Below are 20000 nucleotides of genomic sequence, written 5' to 3' on the forward strand. Positions count from 1 at the left end.
AAATATTCAAGGTTTGAGACTGCTTGTTACTACAGCTGCTGTAGATTTCACCCACCCATTCAGAAGCCAAACTCTGCCTAATAAAGAATGGAAAAGGGAAAAGAGGTTGGTGTCTAGAACTGCGAGTGAAATCTACAGCCTCAAAACAATAGTGCACAGCTCAGTTCTGAATCTTTGAAAAGGCTTTTTATGCTTCCTGCAGTGCTGCACGCTGGTTTATCAAGAAATCTGCTGGTAATGTTTAAAAATCCCATTCCATAAACAAACTGAAAGTGAAGGGGTCCAGATACCTCATAGAAATATTCTGTCTTGCACATAGAAAATCTAACACATGTTTATTAGTTGTTGCAAATGCAACATAAGCTGTCTTCAAAGCTTTATTATGGAACAAAATTCCAGCAAAAATTATGCAGTCTCCATACTTTTTATTATCACCCTCATTGTGGTCTGTGGATGTGATTAACAATCTAAGTAAATAAAAAAATGGCATCTGCTAGCATCAGTGAGGCGTGTATCAGCCCTTTTAAGATCTAAACCAAACAGGGCTGTTGCCAAAGTGTTGTCAGTAACTTGAAGCATTAAAGATAACAGGTTAGGGGAAAAACAAAGGTCTTGTCTTAAGCATCAGAAATGTAAACATGTTTTTAACTTTGTGGATTTTGAAGTTTTTGAAGTCTTTTGCATCATGGGATAGCAACTTTCTCCATCTTTAGAGGTAAGCCAAAATTCTGTACTGTTTGCATGATTCTAGAGCCTAGGATTGTTAGGAAAACACGAACTGCAGCCTCACAGTTATATGATGCAAGTTGCCAGCCCTGCAAAGGCTAGTGGTTCACACAACTATGAATACCTCTGTAAATAATAATAAACACCCAAAAATTAAAGATGCAAAAGGGTTATTTAGGCAAACTCTTTTCAAAATTCCTAGGTTTTATGAGAATAGGACTTTAAGCACAGTTGTTCAATTTTTCGTGCTCTCTGTACACAACGTTTTTTTTCTCCCCTACTCTTCATGCGTTATTTTCTGTTATTTGGCCAAGCTATTTATTCTAGAGTTAATACTCCCAAAGGACTTAGGCCTGCTTTATATTTCTTTTTTGAAATTATGCATCTGTATTTTTCTACCCTGAAATTGAACTGCACAACTGAAATTATCTGCTGTGTATCTTTAGTTACGCAGGGCTTTAAAATCAGCTGATTAATTCTCAAAGGTCTGTAGACACCTAACTTACAGCAGTCTTTTGAATGTTTTTATTGTTTTTATCAAATTTCCTTCTATTTAATCATATATTTGGGGATTTGTGATGCACAGAGCAGTAAATATTGGCACACTTTTATCACAAGATCTCTCAGCTACAGCTGCATAATATAAAATCTTTAGATAGACATGAGATTTCTTCCTTTCGAGGGAAAGGCGAGAAACATTACATCATCAACTCTCATTTCATGTGCTGTTATAGACTGAAGGTCTCCATAAGATCCTGTTCAATACAGGAAATAAATTACTAGACTTTCTTTTTGTTTACCTTCTGCAGTTGGTTTCTCCAGAGGGGGAGATTCAGTAGTGGGGATCTTGGAAACTTGAATTTCATGTTCCACACCCTTTCTTTTTTTTGTTCCTGATGTGGGAAAATCCATGGGCAAGTTTCTGGCTATTTCACATGTGCAACAAATCCACTTAAAGACTGTCTCCATTTCTGGAAAATAAACTAAGTGAGAGCATAATTAAAAAAACATGTTCAGTTGGACTACATTAAGCAAAGGACCTCAACCTCTCAATTTGAGCGGCAGAGTGTCTCTTTAAGCTACTCAGGCAGGTTATCTAAAGCAGCAGGTCAGGGTTGCCACTAACTGGATATGTCTGTGTGTGTGTTCATCAGTGGCTGCTGAGTACAGAATGAGTTCCTCTAGAAGAGAGCAAAGCTCTTGGAGAGTGGGTTATGGTCTGAGCATAGAGCAGGTTACTATGGAGAATGGTGGGCATTAAACTGTTTGGCTATAATCTCTAAGTGTTCTTCCTGAAAATTGTTTCATGCTCTCTAGCTTACTTTTCCTGTTCTAGTGGTTTACACCTTATTACCAGTGTTGAGCAAAAATTACTAATTTTCCCTTAATGATGATCTGTGCTTTCAGACTGAAATTAGGATGACTTCCAGGTTTTTGTTAAGTAAAAAATATATTAAATAGTTTGAAACATTTTCATTATTTTTAAAGTGTATCATATTTTTGTGGGGTTTTTTTTCTTTATTTGTGTATATTGGGGAACTTCATGGCTGCTTGGAAGACTACACATTCTGTGGCTTGTATATGATAGATTGAGTAGTTTCTCCCAATGTTTTGAGGGGAATTGCAAAAGTCCTCATCCTTTGTGTAGTTTACATTTCTGTACTCAATGACTCATAATTTCCAGCATGTTCACAGGCAATTGAAGCTTCAAGGACATTCTCAGTTTTCAATAGTAAATTAACTAATATTAGAAGGTATGTTTGATATTAACTGTTTCTCTGTGTTATTGTTTTTATTTAAGAACTTTAAATAATCACTCTTACAAAAAGACATAATATGGCTAAGCTCAAATTAAGAGATATAAAGTCCTCTTGCAATGCTTTGAAACTTAAAATCTCACACAGACATTTCATATCATATGAATCTGTGCCCTAGCTTACTCTGTTCAGCAGTCGTAAACCGTCCTTTCATCTGTCAAGCTTAATTTACAGAAAATGACCAATTTATTTGTTTTGAAGTAGAAAGAAATGGTAAAGTATTTCTTTCATGCACTTTAAGCAAAATATTTGTTTCTAAACAGGAAGCTTTATTCCCATCTCTGATGAAGCAAGAAAATCACACCTCTTCACCTCTCAGATTGGCTCCTTCATATTATTCATGCTAGTCTTTTCTCACTAATTTTATGATTATAATGAGGCAATGGCGTGCTAGTTAGCACAGAATGACCTTTTAATTGAAAAGCTGTAAATTCAGTCTCAGTGGCCAACACTGGCAGAAATTTAAATAAATAATGCTGCGAAGCCCTTACAATGGGCTGGCCTCTTGATCAGGATGCTACCAAAGCCCTGGTCACCTGTCATCTGGCGATGCTTTGTAACTCCTTGCTGTTAACTCTCTGTCTTGTTACAAGTTAGGTTAGCATGAGAAGAACAAAGAGCATGGAGACTTTTATTGGTTAAACAGATGATTTTGCATTTGAATATCTTCAATATCTGATCTAATACTATACTTTATAAAGCAGCCTTTTAGTTACATAAGGCTTATTGTTTAATTTCCAAATCATGATAAAAGTCTGGACAGACTGATGCATGAGTAATTCCTGTTCCTTTGTACAGTTTCTCTTGATCATAGTTTTAATGTTTGTGCATTTATTATTTGAAAACATTAATAACATTGGTTTAATGAGATTTTCTTTCTGACAAGTACTTAAGATTGGTGCCCAGATACTACAATGATAACGTCTTTAAGTGTTGGGCAATATGCATGAATTTTTGTAAGTAACTCTTGAGAAATTGTGCCACATTCAGTGTGTCTTAGAGAAACCCAATTTATGAAATTATCCTACACATTATCCTACCCACACATAAATGAATACCTCTCAGGAACTTGATGTTGGTCCTTGGCACTGTCTCACCAAAGTTCATAGCTAACACTAGCTAATGCTATATTAGTGATAATTAATAAGAATTGGTAGTCTTATATAACATAAAGCTGCTTTATGCTGTCAGTATCATGCATCTTTATCAGGAATACATCACAGAGACAATGGAAATTTTCCATATCCTTTAAAGTTTTGCATTCTGTATATTTGGTTGTTAGACAAATAGAGCAAGCTTTGCTGACTTCATTTTCATTCTTGGCAGCATGTTTTTATCATAAGGCAGATAGTCATTAATTTACAGAATCAACGCTGGGAACAGCTTTTGTGATCTCATATTAAATTTTCGCCTGAATCCGCCCCTTGGCAAAAATTACTCACATCGTTAAAAAATATTTAATTAGGCTGTAGTTTATACCCAGCTCACTGGGGAAATGTTGGAATTAATATGATTTGCATGAATTCTGTTTCTCTTTTTCTGTTAGAGATTAGTTTTGAATTCAGTTCAGAGGGTCGTTGACACTGCCAAGGACTCACAATTGTGAAGGTCAAACAGGTAGCAAATACTTCCCCTGGGTAGCTTCCCTGAAAAGACAGCTCAAAATTGCTTTTAATTATGGGTTACCTAAAAGGCCACTTGCTGTTTTTATTTTTCCACAATCTCTCAAATATTATATGGCTGGAACTTCTAGGTAGACCACATCAGTTCAAATATAAGCTAACATAAGTCGTGTTTTCACTTCTTTATCTTTTCATAAAAATGTATAGCCTATAAACCCCCAAACAGAGTGCACACAAACAGGCATACCTATGTGTATGTCTGTGTTTAAAACATTACTTTGGGGTTTTTTTCCCTCTACTGCAGTAGGGGGAACCCAGAAACCCCTTTCTTTTCTCCTAAGGTTTGTAGGGGGAAAAAAAAGAATATTTTGGAGGAAAAAAAATTTTCCTTCATAGCAATGTATCCACTGTCTTAATCATCCTTCACAAGATAAGGTACAATGTTTAGTTATGCATTCTCTTGTTTATGATTTCAAGGGTTAGAAAAACCCTGGGGATCCACAATCCCATGCTTTTTAAAAAGAGAATTTAATGGAAACTTTAATTAATAATCTAATCAATCAATTAATCTCTGTTACATAAGTGTTGAAATCTGGTTCTCCTTCACAGCTCTATCTGTGCAGGGAGAAATGACTGCCCACTTATCAGGATGATGGGGAACCATTACAGACACAAAGAAAATGTGAAACTGTAATAGTTTTGTGACCTGACACAGATAATATGCTAAGAACGTACTCTTGGATTTAGGGCAGATCACAAGATGTCAGTATGGTGAGCTGTTGTGCAGTTCATTTCAGAAGTTTTGGTTTTTTCTTAAGAGTATGAGAATATAAGACCAGTTAGGAATTAATCTGTTTGCTGTGTGGAAGCCCTGGCAATTACGATGTATTAGTAGTCAAAAAATCCTGTTAAATAGTGAGCATTAGGTAGTGCTGACTTTTACCTTGAGTTCAGAAAATGTAAACCATCTGCTTTATGAAATATGTGCAGACCACACCATGCTGTTGACTAGCTAAATGCTGATAAATAAATATTTATATATCAAGTGATTTATATAGGGCTTCTATCAGTACTGCAAAGGTGAGAGTCTGTTTGACCCTCATTCCTAGTACTGTGAGTCAATCCAAACTCTCTGGAGCCTGGAACCATGCCAGAGGTGCCTGCAGTACTGAGGGCAATTTAATTGACAACAATGCAGATGATTCTTTCATGCTCAAACCCATCTCCAAAGCAGACTCTGTGTATATGTGTCTGTATGCTTCCAAACGCTTTAAAAAATCCATTAAAAGAGTCTTATGTGTAGGGAAGAGAATTAAATCATACATAGGAATGCACAGGTGTTGTACAACTTCTGTCATCAAGCTTCTACTTTCTTATGAAAAATCAGTTCAATGTGTAAAAATACTTACATGAGAATTTAGTGAAAAGCATTTTGCAGAGAAGTATAAAAATGTAAACCAACTTTGAAAAAGAAAATAGAAAATTTGTATATCCTTAGTAATATATTTAATCTCTTGTGATGCCTTTTCCTGGTCTTAAAATCAAGAGTCATACACGGTTAGAAGGGGAAAAGGGATTTTACCTTGGTATTTATTTTAAGGATCCTTAGGTGTACACGTCCAGGTCGTATGCATCGAGATGCACTCCGCTGAGTCTATATCCCCAACATCGGGTATAACATTATAGGTTTTTCTAATTAGCATATCTGTCAAAGATTCTCCAATGACAGGCTCAAGTGAGCCCCCCTCCCCAAGGAACCTTCCCCTGGATGGTTCTATCTTGGTTTACAGAATGTGTTCTGGAGAGGACCTTGGGGTCTGGGACACACTGATCCCTAGCTACGAAGCTTCTAAAATGTTTAGTCTCTTAGCTTGGACAAAAAGTCCAAGAATGTAGGCAAAAAGCACTAGGAACACAGAAGTTGCAAAAAGGTACAACAGGGGTATAAAAGAAAAGGCAAAAATCTTCATGGCATCATTTGGGCTATATACCATGTACTGCAGTCAATGCAATCTGTACATCTAAACTCCTATAAAGTCTGAAATGCAAGAATTTTATTACATTTTGAGTAGGGACTGTAGACATAGGAAAATACTGTTTATGGCAATTTTTGGACTGCAAAAGTCTAATTGGATATTTACATCAAGATCTCATTTAGCTCCCTTTAGTTCTTTCCTATGGTAATAGAAAATGCAAGAAACAAAATGTCATACTGAACTATCATTGAACCTAATTCCCTTTCTCTTACATTCAGTGATTTACCATTTCTTTAAAGCAGTATATTTTTCCTTTTATCTTTGGCATATTCATTTTCCATCCTTTCCCGAGATGCAAATCCTGATGGCTTGAAATTACACTCTTTTTGGCAAGGAAAGGCCACAGCTTTATTTGCAGCACAAATTGGTCCAAATACACTAGTATTAATTGTGCACATTATATACAAAAATAATAGCTTACATTGCCAGCAGGCAGACTTTCCAGTCAGTGATTATAATACTCTTTTCCAACTGAAGAGTTTTGAATATTCTTGCCTGTCAGTGAAAAACTGACCATTCCAATCCACAAAAGTGGCATTGCCGTAAAAAAGGCAACCCAGAATTTCTCACTCGAAATTGTAGCAACTGAAAAAAATCAGTTATAGTCATATGCCTGCATCCTTATGCTATCCTTCTGCTCTTTTACCTTTTTCTCCCTTCTGTTCCTCACATAAGCCTCACTATCCCTTGTCATATCCAGGGACCATTAGTCCATAAATACACCACTCTGGCTGCGTCTGATTTAAAACACACATATTACACACCCATGTATGATTTAAAACAACTTACAATAAAATGCTATCATCATGCTGAATAGAGGCTTAGGAAGTGCCAGTCAAGAGTACAAGGTGCCATGTTGTAGTACACCATCTGGATTCCAGCAGCAAGGCAGCACCATACAGTTTTCCAAGCAGATGTTAAAAGCACGGCTACAAAAAATCTGAGGTTTAAGACACTGTCATACCTAAAATATGACAAGCCATTTGTAATGTCATTCTGTTCTTGTTTCTGCAGTTTGGATAAGTGACAGTTCCATGGATAGCAGAGACTACTGTTGACATGTTCAACTAGAGCAGTGGTTACACCCAGGAAAAGGGTCTTGGAGTCAGTCTGAAATTGTCAACTGAATGTGCAAAAGCAGCCCAAATGTCGAGCATTATCAGAAAGGATATTGAGGATATCATGAACATAAAATGCAATCAAGGACTGACAATATTTCTTTGCCAAGGCAGCTACAAAGAGAAGTGTTGGAGAATTTCTTATTTATTGGTATGTTAGGTACCTAGAGCCTTTCCCTCCCATGTGATTGTTATAGGACTGCATGGTGATGGCTAGCAAGACATACCAGTTCTTAAACATTCCCAGATCTGGCTAGCCTTAGCCAGAAACATAACATCTGAATCCTGCCAATAGCAAAAGCCTCTCTTGCTCTTTTTCTCTTCTTCCTCTCTTTGTTTTATGTTCCTCTATGATACCCATGGAATCAACTGCATATTCAGAATGGGAGCAGTACAAGATAGACTCTGGACACTGATAGAGCCTGTGTGCTGGCAGAACAGCAGGACTGCTCAAAGAAGCAACAAAAAGACCCTCCCTGTGATTTGCTGTGTAAGACAGATGCTGACATGCATTAGCTGGGGGAGATGAATAAAAATTAAAACAAGGGAACCATTTAATATAAAAAATACAAAAAAATATAATGAATAAGAGAAAGGGGAAAGCCCAAAAATATATGCTTACTTGTTAAAAATGCTTGAAAGTAGGGACCATATTTTATGTATTTTACTCTACAGTGGAATCCCAACAGTGACTTGGTCACAGATGTTTTAAACACACAAACAACTTTAGCTGGATATATTTATAGGAAAAACTGTTTTCAAAACTAAGGTTAGTTGTCATATACCTCACAAGATAAAGATTGCTCAGTGTCTAATATAGTTTCCTGTTTAACTGGTTTTTAGTTAATAGGTATTGTGAGTGATGCGGGAGGGAGAACTGAACTTCATGTGTTGGCCTCATTATCTTGTTGCCATCTGCTGTTGCTCCACTCCTTACATGTATCCTTGAAAAGGCAAGGAACTCTTCTGTTCTAAATAGTGAGTTTCATTACTAAATTAATTAAATGACAGAGAAATCATATGAGTAAATGTTCACAGTCACTTAAACCCATTAAAACGAATGCAGTGTCTAGCTGTAAGTTCAGCTAAAAAACATACTTGATCACTTGCAATAGATACAGGCACTCAGGAAGCAGTAAAGTCTAAGCAGAGCATTCAAAAAGACAGTGGTACAAGGATCTTCAATTAACACATACAGCTTTATGCAATTATTAGCTGTGGAAAGAATTCCACAGTGTGAAGAACTGGAATTATTTTCCTGAGGTAGGAAAGATATATATTTTCACTAAATATCTGAGTAACATGGCCAAGGTGTAGCTAGTGACTCAGTTTACAGATATCTATATCTTTTGCTATTCTTCCTTTATTGGACTTATTCTCTGCATTATATTTGTCATTCTCCCTCAGAAGCTCCACTTTCTTTTTTGGTTTTTACATTTCTCAGTGGTCATCTCTCTGATTTCTCCCTCTCTATCTCCTCTATTAGCTCTTAGTTTCCCCTCTGTTCTGCTGAAGTTTCTCATTCAAAATTGGTAATTTTTAACAATTGCCTCTCATGTCTGCCAAAAATTTCCATAGGCCTCTATAATTTTGAGTCTCAGATTGTTTTTTCCTGCTTCTGTCAGTATTGTCATTCTTACTGACCCTTTCAGTTGTATTTCAAACACCTCCCTTATTTCTTGCCCATATCTCAGTATAAGCAGAAGTGAACTTTTGGCCTACTGTTTCATAACATGTATTAGGTGTTGTAACATTTAAGACACAAAAAATGTCACTGAGCTCTAAAGGTGTCTTTTGTCTTCAGAACATGTGGCTCTTTGCAGTCCGTATGCATCTCTCAGGCTGCAGAATCTTCTCCCTTCTGTCTGCTCTTCAGTAGTGCCAAATACTGCAAAAGTACATCTATACATACATTTTAACCATTCTTCTTTCCTTCTCACAACTTAAAATTGACTGTCATCCCATTATCCAGATTAACTATCATGTTTTCCTCTCCATGCCTTCCATAACATCATCTATACAAAACCATCCAAAATGTGTCAATTCACCTGTATCCTTTTCTTAATCGCTTGGTTATCTGCATTGCTGTAATCTTCCCCTCTTGATCCAACCTCAGTCTCACTTTTTGCTTCAGTCTGAGTAAATTGTGACTGTTACGCTTTTCCCTTACAAGCCTGTAAGGATCCCTGCATTTTTATTTTTCTGACAACTCTGCTTCACTTCTCTCAGATTGTAATCTCTCAGATTGCCTCAATTTCCTTTACTGATTTTGGCTTTCTGGTGCTTCTCATGCTGCTTTCAGTTCTTGGCAGAAGCCTGTACATCTCATTTGTTAACTCTAGCATACCTTACTCTTTTTTTTTCAGACTGTTTCTCTCCTACATTAAAATACAAATGTATACAATAGTCTTCCACTCAAAAAGTTCTTTCTTTTTCTTGAATACTGGGAATTTGTTTTTCTTCCCTGGATTCAGTTATATCTTCAATACTAAGACTCCTTTTTACTGTATCATTTATTGTATGTGCAGCATTGCATAAATTATTAATAAATAAATCTAAAATTTTAAGAGGACATATTTGGAGAAAAAACAGGATGAAAAGAACATAGTAGTGTACTTTGTCGAAATACAATGTCATCCTACAAATTCTATATAAATTTTCCTTTTCTTGTTAAAAAAGAGAAAACCTACGTAGGTGTGTGCTGATTTTGAAAATACAGCTTTATCAAATCCACAGACCATGTTTGAGAGAGTTTAGATGGGAAGTTTAGAAGTCTGTGACAGGACAGTAATCTTCTATTGCTTTCTTGTAAGTCAAAGAAATAGATTCCTATGAATGTGAATGTTTAACAAACAAGGAAATGTTGAATGAAGCTAGAATATAAATCCTTTTAAATTGGTATGTTTATTTCAGTAAAATTTGACAAAATCTCTCATTTGGAGGGCAGTGCAAGCAATATATACTTGAACAAATTTTATGCAGCATGAAGATGTGTTGTGGGTTAGTTCTAAAGAACATGCACCTCTAAAGGTCTTCACAATATTTCGAGCATTTGTTCTTTTTTTTCTCTTAACATGCCCGAAATGGAAATTCATCTGTGAATTTTTATTCATGTTTTCACAGGAGCACATTTGCATGCCCTAGAGAAGAATCAATATTATGAATGAGAACTCTCCCCAAAAGTCTTTAATTATATGTCTGTGTATCAATATGTAATACTTTATGTTTCCCCAGATTTTTTCTTCTTTTAGCTGACACAGGCAGACTTTGAAAGGAGTAAAATCAGCAATGTAACAATGAAATGCATACAAACTTGCTAAATGTGATGGCAAAATAAAAATCTTCAGTCAGTATGATCAGTTAAAAAAAAAAAAGATAGCCAGCAAACTGTCTATCATGTGATGAAATTTGACAGTAGGGATTATGGCTTTGATGGACCAGAACAGCTAATAGAAGAAGCTGACATTTTTGAAACCCTGCTAATTAAGGGTTCCTTCCTTAATATTAAAATAAAGTCTTTGTCTGGGTTTTATGGTTGGAGAATCAGGTGTTTTCATTAATATATGCCAGTCAGTCTTAATAAGCTTGGAGGGCAGAGGAAGTTATTATTGAGTGACCTTCTACAAAATAAGCATGTTGCTAAGGGCTCTAACCCTGCCCTGTTCAGACTGATGAATCTCATTTCCAATGCAAAAGCTTCACAAGAAATCCAAGTATTCTCTGTGCAATCACAGAAAATAATCCTTGTGTCTCTTGTAATGTCCAGAATTGCCACTTACTATACTACTACTGTACAATGAATATTACAATACATATTATTTTTCTAACACAATTGTCTACATTTCTGAATTGCCAAGAATAGAAAAACTTATTGTCCAGACACTTGTATTGAAAAGTCAGCTCATTTTAATACTTCTCAAATAGTCATCTACCCTGTTCATGAATTATAATGCCCAGAATACATCTGACAATACTAGCTTTGAAAAAGAGATATGTCTGTGTTATTACATATTCATTTTCAAATAGATTTTGAACAGATTTTAAACCATTCATTGAAATTCATTGAAATGATAAATTCACAGTTGGATTTTGATTGACTCTTAATCTAATTTCACATTTGATAAGTTTTCATCTTTTTTTTAGTAGTAATTTTGATTTTATGTAGATATTTCAAGCTAAGTGAAAGGGCGTGGTAAGTTACTAGGAGTCACCATATATTTGCTGATAGAATTTAGAAAATGAGATATGGAACAAGATTAATTAAGTGAAGCATTGTAACTATCAGAGATGTGCCTCACACCAATTTTGTGTGGACTGGGCCATTTCTAACACCCTGAGACTTCCTGCAGATATTTAATAATGCTTTGTTGCTTTTAGCTTTCCTTGGTTTTCTCTCACTAGGTCAAGTCAGTTCTCTAAATGGTCTGTGAGATACTGCACATATAATAGAGTGGATAATGGATGAAATTTGAGCAACACATCCAGTTTGCTGACACTATGCTAATAAAATAACATGGCTGCCAAGTAGAAATGTCAGAGTTGGGAGAATATACATGCTCCCAGATCATTGTGTGAATCTCTAAAAGTTGAGCATTTAATAGGAAGCAGTCAACTGCATCATATTTGCAGTTCTCCATTCTTTAACTGATGGCACAGAAGATGGTTCTACTGTTTTCTTATCCAACCAAACCAAGCTATAGCAATATGTAAAGTACTTTATAAAACCTAGTCCAAAAGTTTGGAATTCCAGGTTTGTTTTTTTCTTTATTTACGTTGATGACTGGGCTAAATCCTAAACTGGCTTCAGAACTCAAATACTTCAACGGAAGTGGATATCCATAGTCTTGGATAATTCTTACTCTTTATTGTTACATACATAAATACATTGTAAACCAGTGAGACAGTTCAAACCAGAATGCTAGAAAAGACAAAACTCAGGCCCATGTATTTAATTTCTGTCTAGATATTTTCTTCCCAGGGCATTCTGATACATCATTACATGAAAATAAAATATAAATAATTAATGCCCTGCAAAATCTATCCCATTATGAAGACCCACTATCCACTGTGATGTTTGAGTCATTTCTGAATGCCCAATAGATGGGCATTTGAATACGATTAGTCCAGTTAGTCTACAGACTGCTTAGAATATGAAAGGCTCTCTGTATTTTGTTCCATTAAAGTCAAAGCCATCTATGCACCTTGGACTATCTGTATCTCTACTTGATTTATGTATTTTAAGTTTGGGATTTTGGGCTACTTTACCCCTTGAGCACTTTTTTTTTTTTGCTTCATATTTAACCTTAATCCTATTCAATTTGGAAAAGTAGTAAGTGCAACATTTTTCTTAGAATGCATAAAACTGATCAAATTAAAATCCCCACAGGTTTGTGGGTGGGGATGTTTGTTTAGTGGTGGCTTTTTGTTTGGGGTTTTTGGTTTGCTTTGATTTTTTGAGGGAAATTTGTGGCTGTGACTGGTGGAGGTCAAAGAGGCAGCTGAAGTGTGATCAGTGATCTCTACTCTGTCTCCAGTGGACAGATATGACCAATAGAGGGAAGAGAGTCCATATAGTACTTATTAACATCTCACTGGCAGCTGCAAACCACAGGAGCAAAATATTAGATCTACCCTAGGAATGCCTCTTTCAGGTATAGTGTTGGGGTACCTGAAATGCTGCTACTCTGTAGCCATTTTTGTTCTTTTAGTATTTGAATAAATGCAAAAAACCCACTTTCTCACTGCATACAGTAGTTTAGAATTCCAACACTTACTGCTAAAAAGTCTGATTGAAAGCTGCTGATTTCTGATAATAAAACCTTTGTAGACCTCAATATATGTAAGAACTAACCCTCAGAGAAATATTCCGTTCTCATCCTTGTTGGCATTGTGTTGCTAAATAGTATGATGAGAGCTTTCTTACAGTCTCAGCAGTATTTCATGCAGTACCTGCTGTCACTCACCTAAGAGCCAATATCAGCGTGCTCATTCACCAAAAAAGTAAGAGTAAAGCGGAAATGGTACCTTTATGCAGAAATCGATATTCATAAATAAAACAGCCAATGTCACTGTACTCAAATACTGTAAATGCTATATTTTTTACTGTAAATGTAATTGAATCAAGGTCACTCATTTTGCTTCTGGAAAACAAATAGAGTACTAAGCTAGATTTACGCCTTCTTCAGGAATAATGGATTTTTGTGCAGGAGGAAGGAAATTTATTCCACATCAGAAGCTAACAGGTGATTTCCACTACCAAATATTGTGACTGTAGCTGAGGACAAGAGACATGATGAGGAAAGGATGCTCCAGGATGTTTACAAAAGGCTCACTGACTGCTGACAATGGGCTAATACTGTAGTAAGTCTGGTATCAAGTTTGAAATCTGCTGTAATATCAGCGTGTCTTGACAAAGTGAAGTGCCAAATCATTAAATCTTAATGTCAATTGTTATGATGTAATGTTAATGTTGTTATTAGAAGGAGTGGCATAGTGAGGCTCATCCTTAATAGTGCAAGGATACAGGATAGCCAGAGGGCACCCCAATATGCTGAATCATCTGTCTCCATTCCATTAGTTATGTAGCTGTACAAGTACTCACAGAAAGGAATGTTTCAGACCCAGGACAGATGTAGACCAATTGAAAGGTTTAAAAAGACACAACCCAACATATTTATGCAATATGCTGTGCTTAGGATCTCGATCTGTGGCTAATGGCTGATTGAGCATAGAAGGAAGAGCACAAAAGCAGCTGGGAAGACACCAAAACTATCAGCATGTCCCATTCCACCAACACACTTGTGAATCCTGAAATAATCTGACTGTGGAAGGCATTGCACTAAGCAATCAATATGACTAATCACTTTAAAGGGGAAGGCATTTATTTGGAGACAGCATCTGTCTGCACCATGTATAACTCTTGCCTTTCTCTGCAGCTTCATGCTTTGCTTTTCTATGTGCTCCTATTTTCCTGTCTTCCTCACAGTTTATAAAACAGAAGCTAAATATCTTGCCAGCTATGTTTTGCTCTCACCTTTCAGCTCTTACATCTGAATGTAGTAATGTAAAGCTTTTGTATCTTTCAAACCTGGAATGACCTCCAATTCTGAGTAGTAATAAAAACAGATGGAATTTTCCAGAGGGACACAAAAAGAGACTAAAAGAAAGAGAATTTGAGATGTAAGTAGAGAAGACCTATGAATGCCTTGAGAAAGAGATGGGTTGGCTTGAAATACAACAAGAATAATCATTTAAAAAAAAGAAGGTTCTGGGGATATTTTCCACAGTGTCTAAGGAAAAATGAATGAGAAATCTCTTTCCCAAAGAAATGGTAGAAGCTTTTCTTCTGTTACTCAATTTTGTAAAATGCAAATATGTTTTTCACATAGTTTGAGAAATTTGTGAAATTTGATCTTTTAGCCCGTACCCCAATTTCCTACAACGTACCTGATCAAATCCATTCTGATATGCTCTTAAAGGCAAAACTATAGAAGTATCTAACTTAATTTAGAGGCTTCCTCCCACAACACCATGGTCTTGCTCAGGATTTAGACTGCAAGTTTCTTAGAACATTGGATGGGCTCCCTTTCCAGCCTGGCACAGGGTCACAGAGACTTGTACAAAGACCTTTAAGTCCTTCATTTTTAGGTTATAGAACATTACAAAGAACTGCCATGGGCAATCTCTGTACAAGATGAAGAGAAAATAAAGCCAAAGGTATGAGAGAAGATGGGAGTTGAGTTGAGCAAAAGCAGGTGTCCAAAGAAATCTGTTTAATACCCAGTGCTAGTGTTAGCTGCCTTGCATATACTTGCTCCTGACAGACTAGGTGCCACTTAACAACAGCTGCAGAAGGCTACAAGCCCCCACCCTGTCCCAAAAGGAAAACTCTCTAGCTGATAACTGCCTAACATAAAGGTATTAAGGATTTTATATCCATGGCAATATTTTCCGAAGAGCTGTCTCAGGCTGAGCATCCAGAATCAAAGGCTGCTTTTGAAAAGTTGACCCTGGCCTTTGGGGAGACACTGCAAAGACTTTTCTCGTTTCCTGAAAGGGTAATTTGAATCTCATTCTATAGTCCCACATTGGACTAAATTGAAAGTGCCTCTACTGATGTCAGCAGTTTAATGAAAATTGCTGTAATTTCATGGGGTTTTTTTTTTTGGTAACCTATGCTAAATGAGTTACATACTGCTGTGTGTATATACATGTGTGAACAGTAATTGAAAGTCTTTTTTATTCTATCCAGTTTGGTATTGAAGATAAGTATTTCTTTCTCCTCTTTCTACTAGCATATACAAAACTTTATTCAGAAGATTTTTCAGGTTCTATATCTGTCCTTGAGATACATGAATTAAAATTGAAAGTAAGATGGATTGGGAAAGAGCATAGCATTTCTGTCCAAGCAGTTCAATATCCAGTAGTACTGTGATCTGTAAAAGTTATGAAGAGGGAGGTATCATACCCATTAGTCCAGGGGAAAACCAATTCTAATGTTGATACCACATTACATTTTATTTCACTTTCTTCTTGGTGTATTATTTTATAAATTGTAGTACAGTGTGATGATATTCATATTGTGTTTCATATTTCATCTCTAAGCTTTCTTGGGTAACATGAAGCTCAGTATCTAGAGAAACATGAAATAACAAGAAAATTAATAATTTAAATGCTTATTTAACTATCTGCAATTTGGTGTGTTAATCCTAGTATAGAAAATTCATTATGGCATAGATATATTACTGCTTTTTCTATTACTGAGCTATTTGTAACCATATTTCACCTTAGAAAGTATTTAATTAATCACTCCTTAATCAGTAAGGAGTTTTCAGTGCGCTGTCCATTTCCACAACCTCAAAGTACTGTTTAATCCATTTGATCAAATGAGATTTACTGTAGCACTAGCTTTTGTTGTGGCAATAATACCACAGTTAGACAGTATTGCTCAGTAAGGAAGAGTCGGTTATTGATATGTCTTGGAAAATGAAAATTCTTCCTTGTTTCCCAGGAATCACATCCTCCAGAATGATGTGATGATTCTGATTTAGAAAAGTCACCTGAACTTCAAAATAGTTTTGCTATTCACCAAACTGTGAAGTTGCCAAATATGAAGTGCCAATATCTTAGATGTTTTTATAACTTCCAGGATTTTATGGCATAACAGTGATTTCTTTAAAATATTAAGTCCTCTGAGATTTTTGGAAATGTCTTTAAAAAAATATGCTGTAAAAGAAAAGAAAAAAATTTGCTAACCCATTTTTCTGCTAAAGAATCTTCAGTTTCCTGTGGCTGTAAGCAGATACAGAGGTTCACACTCTATAGTCACTTCATTAGTAACAATCTGCAGCAATTCTTTTGAAGTCAGTACAGTTAACCAGCTGTAAAACTAATGTTACTGAAATAAAATCCAGACCTACAACTGCCGTACTTTCCACCATGTATCGCACTCATTTCTTATGCTTCTTTCAGATTCTCACTATTGTTCATAGTAAAACAATAGCATCTCAGATACTGCAGTGGTAACCACAGGTAAATTTATGTTCTTTATAGTGGTGTCCACTGTGACTGAAGAATAGCAAATGCAGTCAGCATGCACGACTCCTCTTTCTCAGAGGCACGCATGGCATGAATACAGCTAGAGACCTTCGGCAGCTAACAGAATACCCATTCCTCCAGAGCACATTGCATGCATCCTATACATGTTCAGTTCAGTTAGAAAAGAATGTTTTTTCTACCAATCGGGGCAGTGTATGAAAATAATTCCATCTCTCCGTGCTGCATGCATCATGATTATGGATGTGCTGAAGCACCAATAATCAATCTCAGTTAACTGAAGAACGTTGTCACTTGCTGCTCTTAGTCATGCAAAGTGTTGTACAGAGAAGCAGAAGCAATACAGCTTGATTTTCATGGAGGTATTATTGTACATGAGGTACTGAGAGGTTGTACATTGTGATAGGAGCACAAGCTGCTCAGCACTGTGCATTTTGCCGTGTTTTTATAAATGCTTATGGAAGTGAAGTATTAGCTGTGCGGCTACACTGCCAGCTGGAGTACCTTGGGCTTTTCTCCCACTTTCTTTCACCCGTATGAGCAACTTGCAGAGGTGGCATTATCAGACACATTTTTTACTCCCAATGAACTATTTTCTTTCTGGGGAGATTAGTTTAAAATGATCCGTTGCATATGCTATAAAATTTACTTCTCTGTTAGTGGTAAGTGGCAGCTGGCAGCTGGCAACAGAACAGTTCAAAGGTGCATGAGATCATCCATATTAAACAAAACAACCAAATATTCATTTGCATCCCATTTACCTTGAGGAAAGTTCAGCACAGGTTTAACAGCAGACACATACTTAGTGTTGTGTTGGGCTGTAAGGCCCTGAAAAGGCTGCTCTCCCAGCACCAAATGGAAGCCTAAAACTCAGCAGGTGCCACTGAATTAGTTTCTTGTAAGAAAAAGAAGTTAATTTGAAGGGTGAAAATCCTAAATGCACCATGTGACAAAGATTTTGTTACATTCAGAGCTGTAAATCTGAAGAAGAGCAAATTGACTGATGAGAAGACCCAACCTGTGCAATTATATAGAATCTTCTGAAAGTCTAGTATGTCCTTTTAGTCTGTATTTTTTAGGCTACAGGCTGAAATGAAGCACACTATTAAACTGCTATTTCTGGTTAGTAGGTTGTTCATGGTTTCTCTCTATTTTTGTCATCTGAGGTTGAAATTATTTTCTTAGGGATTTCTGTTGTTATTGCCACACTAGTCCATAGTATAACTAGGTCATAGTATAATTTTGAATGTTCTTGATTTCAGCTAAAGATTGGAAGTAAGAATAAATTAGATCATCACTCTTCTTATAACCTTATGCAGAGAAGAGAAATTTAATTGCTTTCTTTTTGATCTTTCATGTTCACAGCGCTGGTGTAGTTAACCTGTCCATAACCTGACAACATACAGATTTATTTGCAATATCTTGTAACAATAATGAATTGATGAATAATGATAATGTTATTCAGGAAAAAAAAAATCCTCTTCTTTTGTTTATTTTAAATACCTAATAGAATGTATGTAAAATTCCAAATTGAACATCTAGAATTCTGTTTGCATGGGCTCAGTAACAGTGGGCATGAACCTTGCCGTTGCTTCTTATGACATACTGGTAATAGATAGTATGCTGGAATTTCCCTTACTTTCCTTCACCATTAGCTTCTCAGATCAGAGTCTCTTGCTTGTTTCCTGAAGACAAGGAAAGAAAGCCAAGGTCTGCGTCTGATAAATGCCCTGCCCTATAAAGTCCATAATTTTCTGTGTTTCTTCTATTAGAGCAGTTTATTCCTGTGCATGTGCTTTCTCAATTCACTTCTGTCCAGGCTGTCCTTGAACCACAGCTGTTTTCTGGGGAGGTGGGAGCAAGCAGATGTGGAGTGGAGAGGACTGAAGCAAAACTCTGGTTGTCATGGTGCCTTTCCTGCCTCAAACATTTTGTGTTAATCATTTTATAAGTAGCATGTTCTGGGGTAGTTTGTCTTGTTTCCATTCACTATGGGATCTGTGATTACTTCTACTGAAATGAGTACTTAGACTTCATAGTTTAATGCAGTTAATAATACAATTGTGGACTGAAAGCTATATTGAAGAATTTCAAAAGAGGAATTGTGACTGAAATACAGTAGTGAAAAGCTGACAGATAGAGTTTATCAAAGTGTTGCAGTTTACCTTCATACAGAAGGAGAGTGGCTGTTTTCATATTCACTAATCCCCAAATAACCACCAAGAAATATTAAAATACACATTCTATTAGTTTCATTTAATTTCTTAATTGCTCAAATTCAGTTTACCAATTTATTGCTGTGTGAAATGCTTAGAGGCGATGCGTACATTAAAGGGATTATTTACATGTAATCCCTCCCTCCCAAAGGATACAAACTGATCATTTATGAATCCTGATTTACACTCTGTAACAATACCAGATGAATGAAATAGTTACTGCAGATTGATGTAACTCCTGAAAGTGCAGTACTGCATGGAGTATGATTTAGTACTAAAACTGAAGCATCTTGTTTTCACTGATGATTTTTGTAAAGGTGTGTGAATTTAGAATGAACCAAACTAAAACTACTTGCTGCAATTGAACTATTTCTTTTCTGAGAATATGTGCAATCAAGACATTAACTTTAACCTTGGGGAAAAGTCTATTTTAAAATGTAGCCCATGTTCTATTTGGGATGTAGATTATTTTCGGCTAGGGTTATGATTTTACAGGAAAGAGATTTATAATTAGTTTTAATGTAATTGGCAGGGATTTGCCGTTGAGATGCAGCCTTGCAGCTTGTTCCCTGCCTGTGGATATCACTGTTGGTATCTGCCAGCCAGAAGCTGTGAAAACAAGATGTAAAAAGAGAAAGGAGAAATCAGAAACCTTAACTACAGTTAACCAAAAGGAGTAAATTTTGAAAAGTCTTTAAGTACATTAGATAAAAGGAAATGTCTTTAACCTGCAGTCTACTCATTACACACCTTTGCAGAATGATAAAAATCACCTGCAGTTTAAAAGAGGTATTTGCTTATCCTGTCAGTGTTATCCCCACCCCTTCTCTTTGGCCAGATGTAACCTGTTGTATTAGAAATGCACTCATTCTGAAAGTATGACCTTCTGTGCCAGCAGTAAGTAACACTG

General features: G+C 36.2%; 1 protein-coding gene across 2 annotated transcripts in view; it reads left to right on the forward strand.

The window, feature by feature from the left end:
• The window catches only part of NPAS3 (neuronal PAS domain protein 3), a 607366-nt gene that overhangs the window by 488180 nt on the left and 99186 nt on the right, over positions 1 to 20000 (forward strand). The gene's annotated exons all lie outside the window — the stretch shown is intronic.

This window comes from Corvus kubaryi, unplaced genomic scaffold (genome assembly GCF_017639235.1).
Source record: "Corvus kubaryi isolate FWS band 111438036 unplaced genomic scaffold, C.kubaryi_AGA036_p1.0 66, whole genome shotgun sequence".
NCBI lineage: Eukaryota > Metazoa > Chordata > Aves > Passeriformes > Corvidae > Corvus > Corvus kubaryi.